This window comes from Oryctolagus cuniculus, chromosome 6, assembly GCF_051225735.1.
Source record: "Oryctolagus cuniculus isolate XC-2025 breed Fujian yellow rabbit chromosome 6, ASM5122573v1, whole genome shotgun sequence".
Taxonomy (NCBI): Eukaryota; Metazoa; Chordata; class Mammalia; order Lagomorpha; family Leporidae; genus Oryctolagus; species Oryctolagus cuniculus.
Genome location: NC_142872.1, coordinates 150,863,660 through 150,885,253, shown reverse-complemented (window position 1 = coordinate 150,885,253; position 21,594 = coordinate 150,863,660). Strand labels below are relative to the sequence as shown.

The 21,594-nt window shown below is 44.9% G+C and overlaps 1 long non-coding RNA gene, 1 other non-coding gene and 2 pseudogenes across 8 annotated transcripts in view; 1 reads left to right on the top strand and 3 right to left on the bottom strand.

Moving 5' to 3' along the window:
• Positions 1-1,059: 1,059 nt before the first annotated feature.
• Positions 1,060-1,625, bottom strand: LOC138849982 (large ribosomal subunit protein eL21 pseudogene; annotated as a pseudogene). Its single transcript, XR_016236602.1, has one exon. The product of XR_016236602.1 is annotated as a large ribosomal subunit protein eL21 pseudogene (transcript).
• A 5,407-nt stretch (positions 1,626-7,032) lies between these two features.
• On the top strand, positions 7,033-7,950 carry LOC100352654 (actin, cytoplasmic 2 pseudogene; annotated as a pseudogene).
• Positions 7,951-15,584: 7,634 nt separating this feature from the next.
• LOC149126333 (uncharacterized) overlaps positions 15,585-21,594 on the bottom strand; it is a 37,213-nt gene continuing 31,203 nt past the window's right edge. For all 6 annotated transcript variants that reach the window (XR_016236604.1, XR_016236605.1, XR_016236609.1 and 3 more), the window contains one exon: positions 15,585-15,806. This is a non-coding gene — a long non-coding RNA (uncharacterized LOC149126333). The remainder of the gene's footprint in view (positions 15,807-21,594) is intronic.
• On the bottom strand, positions 15,866-15,993 carry LOC127490860 (small nucleolar RNA SNORA31). The gene has a single exon (XR_007919251.1). It is a non-coding gene; the product is annotated as a small nucleolar RNA SNORA31 (small nucleolar RNA).

The window sequence follows — 21,594 nt, the reverse complement described above, 5'->3', positions numbered from 1 at the left end:
GACTTAGTATGATTCCCCATCACATTTAAGGTGCCACCCCCACCCCCAACTCTATGCTAGGGGAGTTGCCCCTGCGCCCTCCCAGTGCTAACCCTGGAGTGAAATGTAGCCTCCCTGCTGCCTACTTCTTAGCTGTTTCCCAAGCAGGTACCCAAGGCCCTTTTATTATAAGGCTCTTCCTGTGGATTGCCAAGGGGTAAAGGCACAAAAACAATAACAAACTTCAGGAGTTACCATGCGAGTTATTTCGGGGATTTATAGCCTAGGCTAATGGAGAGAACATAAATTCAAAGCTAGACCCACCTAGGCTCAAATTCTGATAAAACTGTATCACTGACATGGCCAGGGGCTTATGACACAACTTCCCTGTGCCTTAGCTTAGTCATCTGGATAATAAAGATGATCCTTTGGGGAGAGTCATTGGGCAAAGCTGTCATGATCTGAAATACACACAGCCTTCCACTAGCAGGAACATGCCCTGCAGAAACTTTCGCATGTCTTCTCAAAATTTAGTGCACTAAGGATGACAATGTTTGCAACTAAAATTTGCAAATTTTCACCCAATAGGAAATAGGTAAATTATGGAGCACCCATAAGACAGAACTGCTTTGCAGCTGGTAGAATGGAGAAGAGGGGGCTGGCACCATGGTGTAGTAGGTTAAGCCTCCGCCTACAGTGCCAGCATCCCATATGGGCACCAGTTCTTGTCCCAGCTGCTCCTCCTCTAATCCAGCTCTCTACTGTGGCCTGGGAAAGCTGTGGAAGATGGCCCAAGTGTTTGGGCCCCTGTACCCATATGGGAGACCCAGAAGCTGCTTCTGGCTCCTAGCTTAAGACTGGCTCAGCTCCTGCTTATTGTGGAGTGAAACAACAAATGGAAGACCTTTCTGTCTTGTCTCTCACTCTCTGTCTGTAACTCTATCTCTCAAATAAATAACAAAATCCCTAAAATAATAATAATAATAAAAAGAATGGAGAAGAGAGAACATCTCAAGGGCAGTCCCCTTTGCAACCTTGCCTGTACCCGCAATGGCCTTTCCCATTGCCTGTAATCGTGTCTTTTTTTTTTTTTTAATCAATTAGGTCTTCTTTATTTATCTTACATTTATCATGCCATGAATTCATAAGGAATGGGTTCCAGCAACTCAGGCTCCTTTCCATTGGTTCTGACAAAGTGGGCTTCTCTGGGTGGAGCAGGCTGACGCTTTAGTTGAACCCAGGTACCCTTCTCTTTGGCTTCCTTCTTCTTCTGATCATTTTCCTTCACACGTTTCAAGAAGCTATCTCGGCTCTTAGAGTGCTTAATGTGTTCAATACGCACATTTATTCTCTTGGCAAGAATCTTGCCCTTCACTTGTTTGTTGACAACAATGCCAACAGCATGCTGGGTAACATTGTAGACTCTTCCAGTTTTTCCATGGTAACACTTATGGGGCATTCCTTTTTGAGCAGTACCCATTCCCTTGATGTCCACAATGTCACCTTTCTTGTAAATGCACATGTATGTGGCCAAAGGAACAACTCCATGTTTTCTGAAAGGCCTGGAGAACATGTACCGGGTACCTCGCCTCTTTCCCTTTGTGTTTGTCATCTTGGCGAATTACTGGAAGATGGCGGCTCTGGCCAAAAAGTGTAATCGTGTCTTCGCACTGTGTTTGGTCCCATGTTGGGAGGAAAACTTGAAGTCAGTGGAAATGCTACAGGAGCTGGCGAGCAGCAGGATGACACAGAGCTGGGTTCTGTGCTACTCCAGGCTCCAGCATCTTCCCCCAGTCCGTGTCTTAACTTGGGTTCTCCTCATCACTGGTTTTCTGTCTCTTCCTTTCCAATCCACCTGCCATTCTGCTGACAGAATGACTGCCCACAGCTGTGCCTCACCCCACCCTGGGTGGCCACAGAGGCATGTACATGAGTTAGCACAGCAGTCTCATGCCACTAGCCAATCCTACATCATCCCTCTCACTCTCCGTAAGAGCCCTTGTCCCAGCCTCCCTCATGCCCGGCTAAAGCTCTCACCTTTGCTTTTGTTTTGATTGCTTTTTCTCCAACTATCAAGTCCCTCTTCCACCCACTCTCCACCCTCACCCCCATGCTTCCTTCCTGGGACCATTCCACTCCCTTTTCAAATCCAAATCCTGGGCCACAACCTATTGCCTCCCAGGGCACAATAGCAGGAAGCTAGACCCAGGAGCAGAGCCAGGACTCAAACTCAGGCACTGGGATATGGGACGTGGGTGTCCCCAGCAGCAGCTAAACCACTGAGCCAAATGTGCTCCCCAGTTTGCTTAGGGACACTGCAAGGGCATCCCCATAAAGAAGCAACATAGGGCCGGCGCTGCGGCTCACTAGGCTAATCCTCCGCCTTGCGGCGTCAGCACACCGTGTTCTAGTCCCGGTCAGCTGCCGGATTCTGTCCCGGTTGCCCCTCTTCCAGGCCAGCTCTCTGCTGTGGCCAGGGAGTGCAGTGGAGGATGGCCCAGGTGCTTGGGCCCTGCACCCCATGGGAGACCAGGAGGAGCGCCTGGCTCCTGCCACCGAATCAGTGCGGTGCGCCGGCCGCAGCGCGCCGGCCGTGGCGGCCATTGGAGAGTGAACCAACGGCAAAGGAAGACCTTTCTCTCTGTCTCTCTCTCTCTCTCTCACTGTCCACTCTGCCTGTCAAAAAAAAAAAAAAAAAAAAAAAAAAAAAACACACATAAATAGCAGCCACGGAAGAAGGAATATCGATAGCTCCCAAAATGTGAAAATATAGTCTCATAATTTTTAAAATGTAGCTTCAAAGGAGACACAGGGCCGGTATTTGGTACAGCAGTTAAGATACCACTCAGGAGCTCTGCACCCCGTATCAGGATGCCTGGATCCCAGTGCTAGCTCTGTTTCCAGTGCAGCTTCCTGCTGCCAGTGTGCTGCCTGCGAGGCAACAGAGGACGGCTCCAGTACTTGCCACCCATGTGGGAGTCCTGGATGGAGTTCCAGGCTCCTGGCCTCAGCCTGGCCCAGCCCCTCGCTATTGGGAGCTTCCGGGCAGTGAACCAGAGATGGAAGATTTTATTTTATATATACTTTTATGGTTTTTTTTTTTTTTTTTTGACAGGCAGAGTGGACAGTGAGAGAGAGACAGAGAGAAAGGTCTTCCTTTGCCATTCGTTCACCCTCCAATGGCCGCCGCGGCCGGCGCGCTGCGGCCGGCGCACCGCGCTGATCCGATGGCAGGAGCCAGGAGCCAGGTGCTTTTCCTGGTCTCCCATGGGGTGCAGGGCCCAAGCACCTGGGCCATCCTCCACTGCACTCCCTGGCCACAGCAGAGAGCTGGCCTGGAAGAGGGGCAACCGGGACAAAATCCGGCGCCCTGACCGGGACTAGAACCCGGTGTGCCGGCGCCGCTAGGCGGAGGATTAGCTTAGTGAGCCGCGGCGCCGGCCTATGGGTTTAAAATATAATCATTTTGATTACCTTTATATTTAGAGAAATACATGGTATGGAAAAATTACTTTGATTGTCAGAAAAAAATATTGCCCTAAGCAGTAGCCATCTGAGGAATAGGGACAATACCTACAAGCAAGCTGGATGGGTCTGGCTCGGGCCCCACCTGCCCTGGACACGCTGACACTTCCTGGCCTCTCCAAAGCCCCTGCCCAAGGCCCCAGTCCCTGGGAAAGGCCACCCCAGCCCACTCTCTGGAACAATGGAAACAATGGTGTTTTCTCCAACAACGTCAAGAGCAACCTCCAGAATAAACCTTGGGCTCGCTTCAGTTCCCACACATGGAGCAGAGAGTGTGAAAGTCCCTTAGCTGGGGAAAACCCACACAGGGCGGCCCCCCGGGACAGGCATCCTCGTCTGTAGTCCTGGCTGGCTTTGTTAAAAGTTCGCACTGCCTGTGGCAACTGCCCTAGCCACACTTACAACTCACCCCGTATCATCCACAGCCCCAGGACATGAACTAATAAGGCTTAGACAGGATCCTGAATCCACCAGGAGAGGAGAAAGGGAGAAAAGGTGATTTTATAACCCAAAAAACTCCCTGGGTAAGGAAGCAACGTGGTAAAACAACATTTGCTGCTGTTTCAGAGCGGCTGTGCTGTGTGCGAGACACTACGCTGGTTCAGTCATGGGGCCAGTGGCTTTAGACAAGAACCCAGTCTCTAAGAGCCTCAGTTCGTTTCACCTGTGAAATGAGATGGGTGGCCTACTTCTGAGGCTGCTCACTGGAATAGGGAGATTATACATGTGCCTGACAGATAATTTGATCCTCAGTAGTCATTGTGACGTTATTCCTGTCGCAGATGCTCTTTGATTTATACGTCAAAAGCATCCCAGGCAGTGTCTCCTTCATCTTAACCCCACTGTACAGACAGGTAACACTGTGCAGATAGTTGACCTTGCACAGACAGGTGATGGGTCTTCTCCCTGCTTTCTCCTCATACCTGCTGCTCTGTTTCCCCAGGGAGAGTGGCTGGCACCTCCCGATCTTCCTCTACAACAAAGGACCCCAATAATTAATTGGGCACCAGCTATTTAGGATAGCAAGGAGGAGATCAAACTCTAAGCTGACTGAGGTTGTCTCAGGGAGGAAGGGGAAGCAGACACAAGTGACACTACCAAAGCCTCAAAGGTAGGTGTTGTGGGTTGAATTGCATCCTCCCCCAAAGCATTGAAGTCCTCATTGCCAGCACCTGTGAATGTCACTGTATTTGGGAATAGGGTCTTTGCAGACGACCAAGTTAAGAGGGGTTGTTAGGGTGAGCCATACCCCAGATAGCTGTGCCTTTATGAAAAGGGGAAATTTGGACACAGAACGCCCAAAGACCAAAAGAAGGAGGCAGCAGAGACAGGAATGGAGAATCCACAAGCTAAAGAACACCAAAGATGGCCAGCAAAGCACCAGCCACCAGGACAGAGGCACAGAAAGTCTCTTTAGCACCTGTCAGATGGAACCAAGCCTCCGGACACCCTGAGGTTGGACTTCCATTCTCCAGAATGTGAGACAGTTAGAATTCCAGCGTTGAAGTCCCCCAGCTCGTGGTTCTTCAGTACAGAAACCTGAGCAAACTAACGCGGCGGAAGTGAAGAGAGAACAGGCTTTTCCCTCTCACCAGCTAGTCGCTGGCCCCTCTGAAACTAATTCCTTTGTCTGTGCCTTGGGGTGAATGCTGGTGAGAACCTGATGAGACGCTGCACGGAGTGCTCTTGACAGATGAACGCCCAGCAAATCACAAATGTGCAAATTAGTCCCAGTGGAGGTCATGGCAGGGGGCCTGGAAATGCACCTGAAGTTGCTTCACAGTGTTTGCTTTTTGTCTTCTTGAAAGTTCTGAACTCCTGGTGCAGGAAGTGAGTCATCATTGCATCCTCAGTGACACCGGGCCACTTTTCTGAACTTCCTAAATGCTCAATAGGTGCTTCCTCCTCAAGGAAGTGCATTCCAAATTAGAGTTGCAATCGAGAAATTCTATAGTCTCTGCATCCTCAGTCCAAGTCCATTCAATATACAGTGACTGACTGGTATTGAATGAATGAATGAACTTTATAGAGTGCATGATTTGGCCAGTAGGAAAATTGAGTCCATATAAAGGGGCAGTGCTGTATCAGGAAATAAGTTTAGCCAGTGCCTATCTTGATCTGAGGCTGGGAAAATACAAAACACTAAGTAAAGGATTGCTGAAGCCCTACAGTGTCTAGTCCTGAGCTGCCTTTTTTTTTTTTTTTTTTTTTTTTTTTTGACAGGCAGAGTGGACAGTGAGAGAGAGAGACAGAGAGAAAGGTCTTCCTTTGCCATTCGTTCACCCTCCAATGGCCGCCGTGGCCAGCGCACCGTGCTGATCCGATGGCAGGAGCCAGGTGCTTCTCCTGGTCTCCCATGGGGTGCAGGGCCCAAGCACTTGGGCCATCCTCCACTGCACTCCCGGGCCACAGCAGAGAGCTGGCCTGGAAGAGGGGCAACCGGGACAGAATCCAGAGCCCCGACTGGGACTAGAACCCGGTGTGCCGGCGCTGCAAGGCGGAGGATTAGCCTAGTGAGCCGCGGCGCCGGCCTAGTCCTGAGCTTCTTGCAGCCAGTCTCTTGCTTTCCTTGGTAGAGGGACATCCCACCAGCCCAACTCTTATCTTCATTTTCCTAAGTGGAGATGCAGGCTCAGAGAGATGAAAACCTTTGCTCCAAAACCAGTAGTTGAAGGAGAGTCGGGATCTGATTCCAGCCTCCACACACTGAACCCCGACAGTTCACTTGCCTTCCTCTTACTGAATAAGTGGAATCCCGACTGGCTCTAATGGTTCTGGAGTTCTGTTAGGCCTGCCTGGACATTGAAATATCCAAGCTAATGGTCTTTTAGGAAAATGAAACCGAGAGCCAGAGAAGTCATGTGACTAGCCTCAAAATGAGGAAGAACTGGGTGGGACATGAACTCTGGTCTCTGGATCTCCAGGCTGACATGTCTTGCTTGGCAGGCCTGGGGATGTTGGCTGCAATTGGTCATTTAGCCAGGTCCCAGCCCTCCAACCTGCAAATAGGCAGGGAAAAGCAAGGAACTGCCAATCTTATGCCTCTGTCCATGGAGGAGGCTTGGGCTAGGAATGACTCTGCACATTCACCTTTCCCTCCTCCGGGATTCCTCTCCCTCTGGGTTTGGGTCTTGCCGATCTGGGCCAGATGCAAATGGCATCCCATGACCCCAAGGCCTGGGCTTTTTTTCTGGGTAAGATATTGCCTGGTACAACTCAGAAGACAGAAAGTACAGTTGATGTGCTTGAGGAATGTGAAGGACTGACCACAGAGAGCATGTCCAGCCTGGGAACTCAGCACCTCGCCCCAGCCAATCGGCCACCAGTCCACACCCACCACCTGGTTCACCACGGATGATGATAACATTGAACTGAGGCATTGACAAAGGCTCCTGGCATGTGCTGGGCTGGCTTCGTGGGCGACCATGCCCTCCAGGGCCGTCTTCCCTTCTATCATGGGGCACCCGCAGAACCGGGCATGATGGTGTGTAGGGGCCAGAAGGACATGGACACGGGCAGCCAGGCATCCTGACCCTGAAGGACCCCATCGAGCAGAGCATCATCACCGACTGGGAGGACGTGGGGAAGATCTGGCACCACACCTTCTACAACAAGCTGTGTGTGTGCCCCACGGAGCACCCCATGTTGCTGAGGCCCCCCTAAACCCCAAGGCCAACCATGAGAAGATGACGCAGATCACACTGAAGACCTTCCATACCCCCGCCGTGTTTGTGGCTGTCCAGGCTGTGCTGTCCCTGCATGCCTCTGGCCACACCACTGGCATCGTGATGGACTTCAGTGATGGGGTCACACACACCATGCCCATCTGCAAGGGCTATGCCCTCACCCATATCATTCTGCATCTGAACCCAGCACTGAAGCCCAACTGCATTACAAAGATCCTCACTGGCTAGCGCACCACAGCTTTCCCACCATGGCCAAGCCAGAGATCGCACATGACATCCAGGAGCGGCTGTGCTACATCACCCTGGACTTCGAGCAGGAGGTGGCCACCACCACCTCCTCCTCCTCCTCCCTGGAGAAGGGCTACAAGCTGCCCAAAGGCTGGGTGATCGCCATTGGCAACAAGCAGTTCTTCTGCCCTCAGGCGCTCTCCCAGCCTTCCTTCCTGGATATGGAGTCCTGGGGCATCCCTGAAACCACTTTCAACTCCATCATGAAGTGTGATGCCGACACCCACAAGGACCCATATGCCAACCCAGTGCTGTCCCGATGCACCACCATGTAACTGGGCATTGCCGACAGGATGCTGGAGATCACCGCCCTGGCACCCGTGACAGTCAAGGTCATCACTCCCCTGAATGTAAGTACTCAGCGTGGATCAGCGGCTCCATCCTGGCCTCTCAGTCCACCTTCTGGTAGGTGTGGATCAACAAGCAGAAGGACCAGTCCAGCCCTTCCCACGACCACCACAAGGGCTTCTAGGTGGACTGCTAACTTGACAAAACCCAACTTGCACAAAAAAGGAGATGAGTTTGGGGTGGCTTTATTTGGGTTTTTTGTTTTATTTTTCATTTTTGTGTTTTTGTCTCCAGGATTTAAAAGCTGGAATGGTGAAGGTGATGGCAGTGGGTTGGGGTGAGCATCCCCAAAGGTCTACAGTGTGGCTGAAGACTTGATTGTACATTGCTCTTCTTTCTAGCAGTCATTTCCAGTATCGTGAGAAGTCATGTGACAGGAAGCCCCCTGCCCTCCAAAAGCCACGCCACTTCTCCCAAAGGAGAAAGGCGTAGTCCTCCCAGGGGAGGTGACATCATCACGTTTGTGTAAACTACGTAATGCAAATTTTTAAAATCTTTGCCTTCATGCTTTTAAAATTTTTCTTTTATTTTAATTGGTCACCCATCATGGTCCCCCTTTTTTGTCTCTCAACTTAAGATGTATGAAGGCTTTTGTTCTCCCTGGGAGAGGGTTGAGGTGTGGCGGCAGCCAGGACTACATGTACACTGACTTGACATCATTTCAACACAAGTGCACACCTAAAAACTGCAGGGACATCCAGCACTACTCCACAAGAAGACAAAATGACCCTTCTCATGGTTGTCACAGCAGGAGGAGGCCGGCACCAACCCCACACAAGTCCAGAAGGCACCTCTCAGTTGAGGAAGAGGAAGTGATGAGCTGGCCCTGTCTTGCACAGCAACAGCTGGGTTGCACCTGCGCTCTCCTCTTGGCCCTGGAGAGCATCCCCAGGGGGCCTTGCCGTCCTTCTGCAGTGCCAAAGCTGTCAAGTTAGGGCTGTGGGTCGTGTGCTGGGGTTTTAGAGCTCTGGGCATGGGGACCTGGGACCTGATTCCCTAGAAAACCATAAGGACTTTGGATGTTCTCTTAAAGTCCCAGGCTCCTTACAGAACTCTCCAGAAACTACGATGATCTCCTTGGAGCCGAAACAGTCCCTGAGCTATCAGACTGCTGCCAGCATCTGGGCCCGGTGCCCAGGGAAACACTCAGCAAGAGCAAGTGTCGCAGTCAAGCGCTTGTGGGTCACTTAAAATCACCCACTATTTTCCATTCAGCCAAGAGGCCTGATTTGAGTTCACTACCTTCCATGCAAGTCAGAAAATTTTAGTGCTGAAATGGATCCTGGGCCACACGTAATGGCGTTGTTGACATATTTCTTTTGTTTCATATACTGGGCTTCAATACACAAAAATACACCTTAAAGAGAGGTCTGATGATTGAATGGTAATAATAAAAATATTCGGGGCTAGCACTGTAGGGCAGTAGGTTAAGTTGCCATCTGCAGTGTCAGCATCCCACATGGGCACTGGTTTGAGTCCCAGCTGCTCCACTTTTAATCCAACTTCCTGCTAATGTGCCCAGGAAAACAGGGAATGGCCCAAGTTCTTGGGTCCCTGCACCCACTTGGGAGATCCAGATGAAGCTCCTAGCTCCTGGCTTCACCTTGCCCAGCCCTGCTCATTGCAATCATTTGGGGAGTAGACCAGTGCATGAAAGTTCTCTCTGCCGCTGTGTGTGCGTAACTCTTTCAAATAAATAAATAAATCTTTAAAAATAATAACAATAGAAATATTCAACAATACATAGTTTACTTTCATTGCCTCATTACAAGGGGAAACTGAGCCCCAGAGAGAGAAATTAACTGGTCTAAAAATCACACAGCTAATGTACCAGCAATAGAACCAGTGGAATCCAGGAACCCTGGACCCCAGTGAAAATCGACACAATCTAGTTACTTGTGCCTGAAATTTCACTATCAGGAATTCTTACTTTTCTCATGCTATTTGATAGTCTCAATTAGGTATAAAGGTAATCAATGAATATCTTATCATAATAAAAATATTTTGGAAGAGCAAATGTATTGGGGCCAGTACTGCAGGTAAAGCTGTCATCTGCAGCATCAGCATCCCATATGGGTGCAGGGTCAAGTCCTGGCTGCTCCACTTCCCATCCAGCTACCTGCTAATGCACCTAGGAAGGCAGCAGAGAATAGCCCAAGTACTTGGGTCCCTGCATCCACGTGGGAGACCTGGAAGAAGCTCCTGGCTCCAGTCTGGCCCAGCTCCAGCTGATACAGTCATTTGGGAAGTGAACCAATGGATGGAAAATTCTCTCTTTCTCTCTCTCTCCCCCCACTTCCCTCCCTCCCTCTCTCTCTCTCTCCTTTTCTCTCTGTAACTCTGCCTTTCAAATGAAATAAAAATAAATCTTTAAAAAAAAGTCCAAATGTATTTCTTAAGTTATTATAAGTTCCCTTTGTACCTCCTTTTCATGTAGCCAATCTCATTCCCTTCCCCAGGGTGCCCAATGTTAACAGATGGGTATTAAACCCTAGGCCTTTTGCTATGCAATTAGGAGTATACTTATAATATGTGGTTATATATTTAAAAACAAGGGCATGAAAAGTGGAATTAAAAAAGTTTATTTTAGCATAAAAAATTTGTAATCCATGCATAATTTCTTCCTAATATGTATTTTCCATGAACTTCTTGAAGATTCAATAATGTATATTATAAATATAGATTTATAAGCTCTACTTATATATCACCCCATTTATACCTATAAGGTCAAATTGTATTGTTCTGAGATGTTCTCTGTTTACTTGACCTTTTGTCTTGTAATTCTTTCAATATTGGTCCATATAGAACCTCGGTGTTTTATCAATCGATCCATAGCATACCATTGCATGAATGGCCCACAATGTATATTTAGCCATTTGTCTACTTTTGAATATTCAGGTTGTTCACTGTCTTTTTCCATTGCAGCCGCAGCTGCAGTGAACTTCCTGTGTGTAACTCTCTGGGAGATGGGCCAATGTTTCTATGGCGAAGATCCCTAGAAGGGAAAACGTGAGACCATCTGTCGAGGGTGGGTTCATTTTAAGTCGTAGTGATTCACCTTAATGTTGTCCCTGAGTTCCTCTTCTGAATCTTCTTCAAAGTCATAAATATTTTTCCTGGTGTTTTACCTAGAATCATCACAGTAGCCCTTTGAAAACAAATAATGAGTATGGTCCCTATTTTACAAAAATAAATCCACCAAACTAGTAGTAGAGGGAAACTATCTCAACTTGATACAAAGCACTTACCAAAAAAAACCCCAAACCATCTAGCATCAACTTGGTAATGACACACACACTGAATGCTCTCTTTCTAAGACTGGGAACAAGACGGAGATACCGGGTGCAGCATTTCTTTAATATAGTACTGGATGTTCCAGTTAGTACAATAAGGTAAGATACAAGCCACACAGATCAGAAAGGAAGAGATAAAACTATCCTTAGCTGCACGTGAATGTCTCTGTAGACAAAGAATCCACACCGCACATGTGGACGCTCCGGATTGAGTTCCCAGGTCCCAGCGTCAGCCCCGCTCACCCGCTGTGGTGCTGGGCTTTTGGGAAACAGCTCAGCGGATGTGAGCTTGCTTTCTCTTTCTTTCCACCTCTCAAATGAATAATTTAAAAAAATGTTTTTGAGTGGCATCATGGTGAAGCTATATTTAGCACAGAGGTTTATTCATGTCCATTCCTGTGGCTTTTTGCTTTTAAATATCACACTCCCTATCGGGAAGCATTCAACTTTCAGGCACTGGCTGAGCGCGGGCTCTGGACCCGACCCTTCAACTCTGCCTCCCTTGCCCTGTGGCTCTGTGACCTGGGCTGCATCCCTAGACAATTTCATTCCTCAGTGTTCACACGTGTAAGGTGGGAATGACAATATCAACTGCCTGGTGGCATAGCATACTCTATTGTCACAGGCTCAGAATGCCAGGAAAGCATCATTACCAGTCTCAGTGTTTTCTACCAGCCAAAAGGATTTGATCCAATTCACTTCTTGCAATTTGTGTGATGAACCCAGCAGGCTTTTATATTTTTATTTCCAAATAGTAAGACCATACTGGATAGGCTTTTTTAAACCCAAGAGTGTGCTATGCCCATTTTCTATTACCCTATGCTTCTCAGCATTCGGGTTGCCAAGTGGAACCCCAAATCAAGAGAAGCCTCTGCTCCATGCCTCCCTCCTTTTGCATCTGTTCGCAGCAGACGAAGAGCTACTGATATCCAGCTGCAAGGTTGAAATGGAAACCATCAAAAGTGCAAGCAAAGGGCTCAATTTCCCAATAGCTGCAGCTGTCTAGCGCCCTGAGCTATTTTTAATTCCCTTTTCAGAAACTCCAGTGCTTGCAATGGATCTATTTTCTTAACTGCCAAGAGATAATGCTTAAAAGGGATAGCTTGAAAATATTCCACAGCGCTCATAAAAATGACTGAAATAGATAGTGCATAAGACGGCCTTTGTCTGGAGCCGCAGAGCAAAGCAAGATGAAGTCTCTCAGACCCCAGGGCAGCGGTGCTGCTGGAAGCGCTGCTGACAACCATGGCTTTGTGTCTTGAATGTGCGCTATGACCAGAAAAGGCAAGAAAACCAAACAGTCATTGTAGAGAACATCAGAGCCCTGGCATTTAAATCGCTCATCAATCCTAGGAAATAGGAGACCCTAAAATAACTCTCAAAGAATGTCCCTCGGCTTGAGCTGCCTTATCGGGCAAACCTGTCCAAACTGTCTACATTGAACTTGTCTCCTGGCCCTGCCCTGAACTCCTGAATTTTCTCTGCCTCATTTGGTAGAACCACCAGTCCTAAAGTCATTTGGGTACAAATTTAGGAGTCATCCTCAACTCTGCTTTTCTTCTCCTCCCACATCCAATAAATTCTTACTAATACTGTCTCGTAAATAACTCTCAGGTCAGCCTCCTTAGATCCCCGCTCCCTGATTCGATCTTTCATCATCTCTTATCTGGACTTTCGCAACAGCGTCCTTGTGTCTATTTTTGACTTCCTTTACCAACTGACTATGTTTTTTTTAAATGTACATCTTCTCATGTCACTTTTTGCTGAAAACATTTACATGTTCCCTAGCTGCTTTCAGAATGGAGTCCAAGCTTTTTCGTATGACACGAGCCCCTCTATCACCTGGCTGCTGCAGCCTCCCCAGACTCATTCTGTAACCCACCTCCTGCTTTGCGCTCCAGCAACATCAAGCTGCCTATCATTTTGCACAAACCATGTTATTTTTTGCTCCTTCCCTTTCCTTGTTCTAGCTCCCCTGCCTGGAATTACATTTATGCCTATTTGTTAAAGGAAACATTTTCGTGACACATGGAATGAGTATAATAAAGCGTGTAAGTCCTGCAGGTGCAACCTGGTGCATTTTTTATAGAATTGACAAATTCAAATAATACGCTACAAATCTAAGCTTAGAATATTAGCATCATTCCAGAAGTCTCTCTCCTGCCCTTTCCCAGGAAGTACCCTCTTAAAGGTAGGCAATATTCTGATTTAATTCCAAATTGATGAGGTTCACTTAATACTGAATTTTATTTAAATGGAATCTAACATTTCATGCTTCGTTTATTTACTGTTATTTTATGGGATTCATCCAGGCTGTTGCACATGCCAGTGCCTTTTTTTTTAAAATTATCTTATAGTATTCTGTTGTATCAGCATATTACAATGTGTTAGTCTAGTCTATAACGGAAACACATGTGGTTTCCAGGATATAGCGATGACAAAAGCACTGCTATGAACATCCTTATGCTTTTCTGTTTGGTGAACAGATGTATACATTTATGCTGAGTAGAATTACTGAAGCATATGGTACACAAATATTTAGCTTTCATAGGTATTGTCAGATAGTCTCCCAAAGTGAGCGTACCACTGCACACTTTTACTAGTCATAAATGAGAATTCTAGTTGTTCTATGTTTTTGTCTACACATGAGATTATCAGGTTCTAAAGCTGAACCAGGTTTACTGGATTTTTAAATCCATGTCTAATAACATTTGACTTTTAATTGGAGTGTTGAGACCATTTACACTCAGTGCAATTATTGATAGAGTTGGGTTTACATCAACCATTCTGTTTTTCATATCCCATTTATTCTGGCTGCTATTCTATCTGTTCTCTATTCCTTTTATCCCCCTCTTCTAGCCTTCTTTTGGATTACTGAGTATATTTTACTGGTTGTTTTAGACTTTAGGTCCTGCATTTTGAATTCACACATTTCATCTTTAAGTAGTCTTCTAAAATCTCATGCATAAGGAGCTTATCAGAGTACATTTCATTTCTCTGCTTTCTTTTTTTGTGCTCTTGTTATTGTCACACCTGTGAATATACCTTACATTTTTGGGGTGATTTAAAGTTCAATTCTCCTTTTAAAATTAAAAATAAAAACTTCATCTGCATTTACCCATATATATATATATATATATATATATAAAAGCTCTAAAGCTTTGCTTTTTATAACGAGTTTCAACTTGTTATTTTCTTTCAGCCTGATGAATTCTTTTTTTTTTTTTTTGACAGGCAGAGTGGACAGTGAGAGAGAGAGAGACAGAGAGAAAGGTCTTCCTTTGCCGTTGGTTCACCCTCCAATCCTCCAATGGCCGCCGCGGCCGGTGCACTGCAGCCAGCGCACCGCGCTGATCCGATGGCAGGAGCCAGGTACTTCTCCTGGTCTCCCATGGGGTGCAGGGCCCAAGCACTTGGGCCATCCTCCACTGCACTCCCTGGCCACAGCAGAGAGCTGGCCTGGAAGAGGGGCAACCGGGACAGAATCCAGCTCCCCGACTGGGACTAGAACCCGGTGTGCCGGCGCCGCTAGGCAGAGGATTAGCCTAGTGAGCTGTGGCGCCGGCCTCAGCCTGATGAATTCTTTAATGTTCATTTCTGTGCAGATTATCTGGTGATGGATTCTCTCAGCTTTTATTTGTCTAAAATTGATTTATTTGACCTTCATTTTTAAAAGACATTTTAGCTTAACATGTATTTCTAGGGTAACCCCAATTTTCTTAAAAACACAGTTCAGGGGCAGGTGCTTGGCCAGCAGTTAAGATCCCACTTTGGGACACCCACATGCCACAGTGGAGTGCCTGGATTTGAGTCCCAACCCTATTCCTAATTCCAGTTCTCTTCTAAAGCAAACCCTGGGAAGCATCAGGATAGCTCAAGTACTTGGATCCCTATCACCCACATGGAAGGCCCAGATTGAGTTCCCAGCTCCTGGCTTCAGCCTGGCCCAGCCCCAGCAGTTGTAGGCATTTGGGGGGGAAATGATTTATTTAAAACTATGTATCACTTTAAAATTAGTTTTATTGTCCTCTGATTTGCATTGTTTCAAAAAGAAGTTTGAGAAATTCTCAAATCTTCCATCTCTACTCTCTAAACATTTGTTAAGCTTTATTTATTTATTTCAAAGGCAGAATTACAGAGAAGTGGGGAGAGACAGAAACAGAGAGATTTTCCATTTGCTGGTTTACTCCTCAAATGGCCACAATGACCAAGGGTGGGCCAGGCTAAAGCCAGGAACCTGGAACTCCATCCAGGTCTCCCACAAAGGTGCCAGGGGCCCAAGCACTTGGGCCACCTTCTGCTGCTTTCCCTGCATATTAGCAGGAAGCTGGATTGGAAGTGGAGCAGCCAGGACTCTAACTGGTAGCTGTGTGGGATGCCAGTGCTGTAGGCAGCAGCTTGATCTGCTGTACTACAATACTGGCTGGTCTAAAAATTTCTAATTGTATGACTGCCTTCAAACAGATTTTTTTTTTTTAATTTAAATGCATTTTATTTTTAGACAACCTACATGACAATGTTTTTTGCCTTAAAAACAATGCCTCCACTTGAAGTAAATCATGGTCAAAATAAGTGAGGAGCTCAAGATAACATCAGTCCCACTTCCTGTAAATCCTGGTGTTGTGTGGATGACAAGCAGCAGCCAGTTACGATGAGCAGTGATAGATCCAAATTGCCAACTTTGTTACTGAAGAAAAAAAAAAAAAAGATTACATCAACACTCTCCACGCAACATTTCCAGGCTACAAATGTATTCCCCAATTCAATCTGGGCTGCCACAAAGACAGACAGAAAGCGCAGGGATTTTTCTTTGGCATCCTAGTGCAAACCAAAAGAACAACAGCAGATTGTTCAAGGTCTATCAGTGGATGCAGTCAAACAGATTTAAGACTAGAATTTACATCATACTTGCTTCTGGAAAAACCTAGGTGGATAATTTCATTTAAATATTGATGGGAATTTGAATATTTCCCATTAAGACTGTGTTTTTCTTATTAGTCCTGTCCATTGTTGTTATTAGCTGCAAACAAATTTAGAATTGCTCTGCATTTATGTAGGATAAACCCTTTTAACATCACATAACAGACTTTATTCCCAGTAGACTTGCCTTGACGACTGTCTTGGGCTTTCTTTAGGAACATGTTTCCTTAGTATGACTTTTTCCATCCTTTCACTTTAAACACTTAATGTGTCCCCATATTTCATACGTTCTTCTTCAAATAAGCATATGGTTGTTGATTTTATTTTTATTCTAGTTTGACAATCCTTAGATTTTAAAATTTTATTTAATGTATACAAATTTCATGTATTTCATGTATACAGATTTAGGAGCATGGTGATTCTTCCTGCCCTACCCTCCCTCCTATGTTCCCACCCTTCTCCTCCTTCCTTTCCTAATCCCTCTCTTAATTTTTACAATGATCTACTTTGATTACTTTATTCTCATAAGATTAACCCTACACTAAGTAAAGAGTTCAGCAAACAGTAAGAATAAAAAAAAAGAAAAACCACTGTTCATGGCTGTAAACAATCATGGAAGCTCAAAATGTCAATTTCACTCCTCTACATTATATTTTTTTGTATTCTATTAGTTACCACAGATCAGGGAAAACATGTAATTTGTCTATTTGAGACTGGCTTATTTCACTAAGTATAATGGCTTATAGTCACATACATTTTGTTGCAAAAGATAGGATTTCATTCTTTTTTACAGCTGAGTTGTATTCCATAGTGTATACATACCATAATTTCTTTATCCATTCAACAGTTGATGGACATCTGGGTTGATTCCATATCTTAGCTATTGTGAATTGAGCTGCAATAAACATGGGGGTACAGATAACTCTTTGATGTGATTTCTTTTTATTTGAGTAAATTCCCAGGAGGGGAATGGCTGGGTCATATGGTAGATCTATATTTAGATTTCTGAGGTATCTCTATGCTGTCCCCCACAGTGGCTGTACTAATGTGCATTCCCACCAGCAGTGGGTTAGGATAACTTCCCTCCCCATCCTTGCCAGTATTTATTGTTGATTTCTGTATGAGAGCCATTCTAACTGGGGTGAGGTGAAATCTCATTGTGGTTTTGATTTTCATTGCTCTGATGGCTAGTGATCTTGAGCATTTTCCATGTTTGTTGGCCATTTGAAGTTCCTCTTTTGAAAAATGCCTGTTTGAGTCCTTTGCCCATTTCTTAACTGGGTTATTTGTTTTGTTGTTGAGTTTCTTGATCTCTTTATATATTCTGGTTATTAACCCTTTATCAATGGCATAGTTTGCAAATATTCTCTCCCATTCTGTCTGTTGCCTCTTCACTTTCCTGAGTGTTTCTTTTGCAGTACAGAAGCTTGTCAGCTTGACGTAATCCCACTTGTCAAGTTTGGCTTTGACTGCCTTGCTTCTGAGGTCTTTTCCAAGAAGTCTTTGCCCATGCCAATGTCTTTCAGAGTTTCCCCATGTTCTCCTTTAGTAATCTGATGCTATCAATTAATAGATTTAGATCCTTGATCAATTTTGAGTTGATTTTTGTATAAGATGTAATTGAAGCACTTGGTCCATTTATATTCAAGGCAACTTCTGATGCATTTGAGATTTAGTCTATTATCTTACTATTTGATTTCCATTTATGCCCCTTGTTCTTTATTCCTCACTTTTTTGCTTTTTTGTATGACTCAAAAAACTTTATTAAATTAGTAAATATGGGGCCAACATTGTAGCAAAGCAGGTAAAGCCACAACCTGCAACATCAGCATCTCATATGGGTGCCAGTTCGAGCCCAGCTTCTCCACTTTCAAGCCAGCTCCCTGCTAAGGACCTGGATGAAGCAGCAGAAGATGACCCAAGACTTTGGGGACCTGCTCCCATGTGGGAGACCTGGATGATGTTCCCGGCTCCTGGCTTCAGCCTAATCCATGCTGGGCATTATAACCACCTGGGGAGTGAACCAGTGGATGGAAGATCTCTTTCTCTTTGTCTTTCCCTCTCTCTTTCTCTCTCTCTATAACTCTGACTTTCAAAATAAATAATTCTTTTAAAAATAAATAAATTAGGGACTGGCATGGCATATCAGGTAAAGCCACCACCTTCAGTGCCAACATCCTATATGGATGCCGGTTCAAGTCTCGGCTGATCCACTTCCAATCCAGCTCTCTACTGTGGCCTGGGAAAGCAGTAGAAGGTGGCCCAAGCCCTTGGGTCCCTGTACCCACATGGGAGACCTGGAGGAAGCTCCTGGCCCCTGGCTTCGGATCAGCATAGCTCCAGCCATTGCGGCCAATTGGGGAGTGAACCAGTGGATGGAAAACTCTCTCTTTCTCTCTGCCTCTCCTTCTCTCTGTGTGTAACTCTTTCATTAAATAAATAAATCTTAAAAAAAAAAAGAAAATTTGTCACCACCCATCTAGCCTTACAAAAGATGCTTAAGGATATGCTACACACAGAAACACAGAAATATGGTTATCACTATGAATGAAGGTGAAAGCATCTCCCAGTAAAGGGACAAAGGAAATACAAAGTAAACAATAGGAATATTTATGGAAAAATGGAAGGACCAAGAGAACTATAAAGCATTAAAGAAAAAATAGAAGAATACACAAAAAATGGAAAAATCTTTCACGATTATGGGATTGGAAGACTCAATATCATCAAAATGTCCATACTACCAAAAGTAATTTTAAAAAACAATGAGATACCAATCAGAATATCAAGGACATTCTTCTCAGATATAGAAAGCATTCCATGATGCTGAAATTCATATGGAAACACAGGAGACCCTAAATAGCTAAAGCAATCTTATGCAACAAAAACAAAGCCAGATGCATCACAATAATAGATTTCAGGACATACTATAGGACAGTTGTAATCAAAACAGCCTGGTACTGATGCAAAAACAGATGGATAGACCAATGGGAAAGAATAGAAATGCCAGAAATCAATTCACGCATCTACAACCAAATTATATTTGATAAAGGAGCTAAAATCAATCCCTGGAGCAAAGACAGTCCCTTCAACAAATGGTCCCAGAAAAACTGGACCTCCACATGCAGAAGTATGAATCAAGACCCCTACCTTACACTTTACACAGAAAATCCACTCAAAATGGATCTAAATCTATGACCTGATACAGTGAAATTATTAAAGAACATTGGAGAAACTCTGTACGACATTGGCACAGGCAAAGAGTTCTTGGAAAAGAGGCACAGGCGATCACAGCCAAAATTGACAAATGGGATTATATCAAATTCAGAAGCCTCTGCACTGCAAAAGAAACACTCAGCAAACTGAAGAGGCAACCAACAGCAAGAGAGAAATTATTTGCAAACTCGGCGACTGATAAAGAATTAATTACCAGAATATAGAGAGAGCTCAAGAAACTCAACAGCAACAAAACAAACAGCCCAATTAAGAAATGGGCAAAGAACTCAAACAGGCATTTTTCAAAAGAGGAAATCCAAATGGTCAACAGACACATGAAAAAATGCTCAGGATCACTAGCCGTCAGGGAAAGCAAATGAAAACCACAATGAGGTTTCATCTCACCCCAGTTAGAATGGCTCTCATACAGAAATCAACAAATAACAAACGCTGGCAAGGATGTGGGGAAAAAGGTACCCTAACCCACTGCTGGTGGGAATGTAAATTAGTACAGTCACTGTGAAAGACAGTATGGAGATACCTCAGAAATCTGAATATAGATCTACTATATGACCCAGTCATCCCACCCCTGGGAATTTATCCAAAGGAAATAAAATCAACACATGAAAGAGCTATCTATAACCCCATGTTCATTGGACTGGATAAAGAAATTATGGGATATTCACACCATGGAATATTAGTCAGTGATTAAAATAAAATGAAGTCATCCCATCAAGGTGGCATGTACCAATGACATCTCACTAGTCCAAGTGATCAATTTCTGTTCACAATTGATCATAATGATAGGACTAAGAGTCAAAGGGATCACATAAACAAGACTAGTGTCTGCAAATACTAACTGATAGAGTAAAAAAGGGAGAGAACGATCCAACATGGGAAGTGGGATACACAGCAGACTCATAGAATGACGGATGTCCTAAACAGCACTCTGGCCTCAGAATCAGCCCTTAAGGCATTTGGATCCAGCTGAAAAGACCATGAGAGTATTTCAGGCATGGAAAGCCAAGACACTGTGGCAAAAAAAAAAAAAAAAAAAAATCTGGCACCGTGGCTCACTAGGCTAATCCTCTGCCTTGCAGCGCTGGCACATCAGGTTCTAGTCCCGGTCAGGGCGCCGGATTCTGTCCCGGTTGCCCCTCTTCCAGGCCAGCTCTCTGCTGTGGCCCAGGAGTGCAGTGGAGGATGGCCCAAGTACTTGGGTCCTGCACCTGCATGGGAGACCAGGATAAGTACCTGGCTCCTGCCATCGGATCAGCACAGTGCGCTGGCCGCAGTGCACCGGCCGCGGCGACCATTGGAGGGTAAACCAACGGCAAAAGGAAGACCTTTCTCTCTGTCTCTCTCTCTCTCACTGTCCACTCTGCCTGTCAAAAAAAAAAAAAAAAACCCTAAATGAAAGATCTCTGCAAGTGAGATCCCAGTGGAAAGAACAGGCCATCAAAGAAGGAGGTATCTTTCTCTGAAGAGAGGAGAGAACTTCCACTTTGACTATGACCTTGTCTAAACATGATCAGAGTCAGCGAACTCAAAAGGCTTCCATAGCCTTGGAAACTCATGACAAGAGCCTAGGGTGATTACTGATGCCATAAACAAGAGTCTCAATTTGTTAAGTCAACAACAGGAGTCACTGTGCACTTACTCCTCATGTAGGATCTCTGTCCTTAATGTGCTGTACATCGTGATTTAATGCTATAACTAGTACTCAAACAGTATTTTTCACTTTGTGTTTCTGTGTGGGTGCAAACTGTTGAAAGCTTTACTTAATATATGCTAAATTGATCTTCTTTATATAAAGATAATTGAAAATGAATCTTGATAAGAATGGAAGGGGAGCGGGAGCAGGAGAGGGGAGGGTTGTGGGTGGGAGGGAAGTTATGTGGAGGAAAAAGCCATTGTAATCCACAGCTGTACTTTGGAAATTTATATTCATTAAATAAAAGTTAAAAAATTTTTTTAAATTAAAAAATAAAAAAAATAAAATGAATTCCTATCACTTGCAACAAAATGGATGAAACTGGAAAACATCATACTTAGTGAAATAAGCCAGTCCTAAAAGGACACATACCGTATGTTCTTGCTGATCTGTTAACTAATACAGCACCTAAAAGGGAATCTATAGAAGTGCAATTTACACTTTGAGATGCAATGACTTTGAACAGCCTTTGACTTGACTGTTGAGGAAAGGTGTTTTTTTTTGTTTGTTTGTTTGTTTGTTTTGTAGTATTTGTTGAACTCTTTACTTAGTATTGAGTTAATCATATGTGTATAACGTTAACAGAAAATAGATCTTAGTAAAAAATAAGAATGGGACTAGGAGAGGT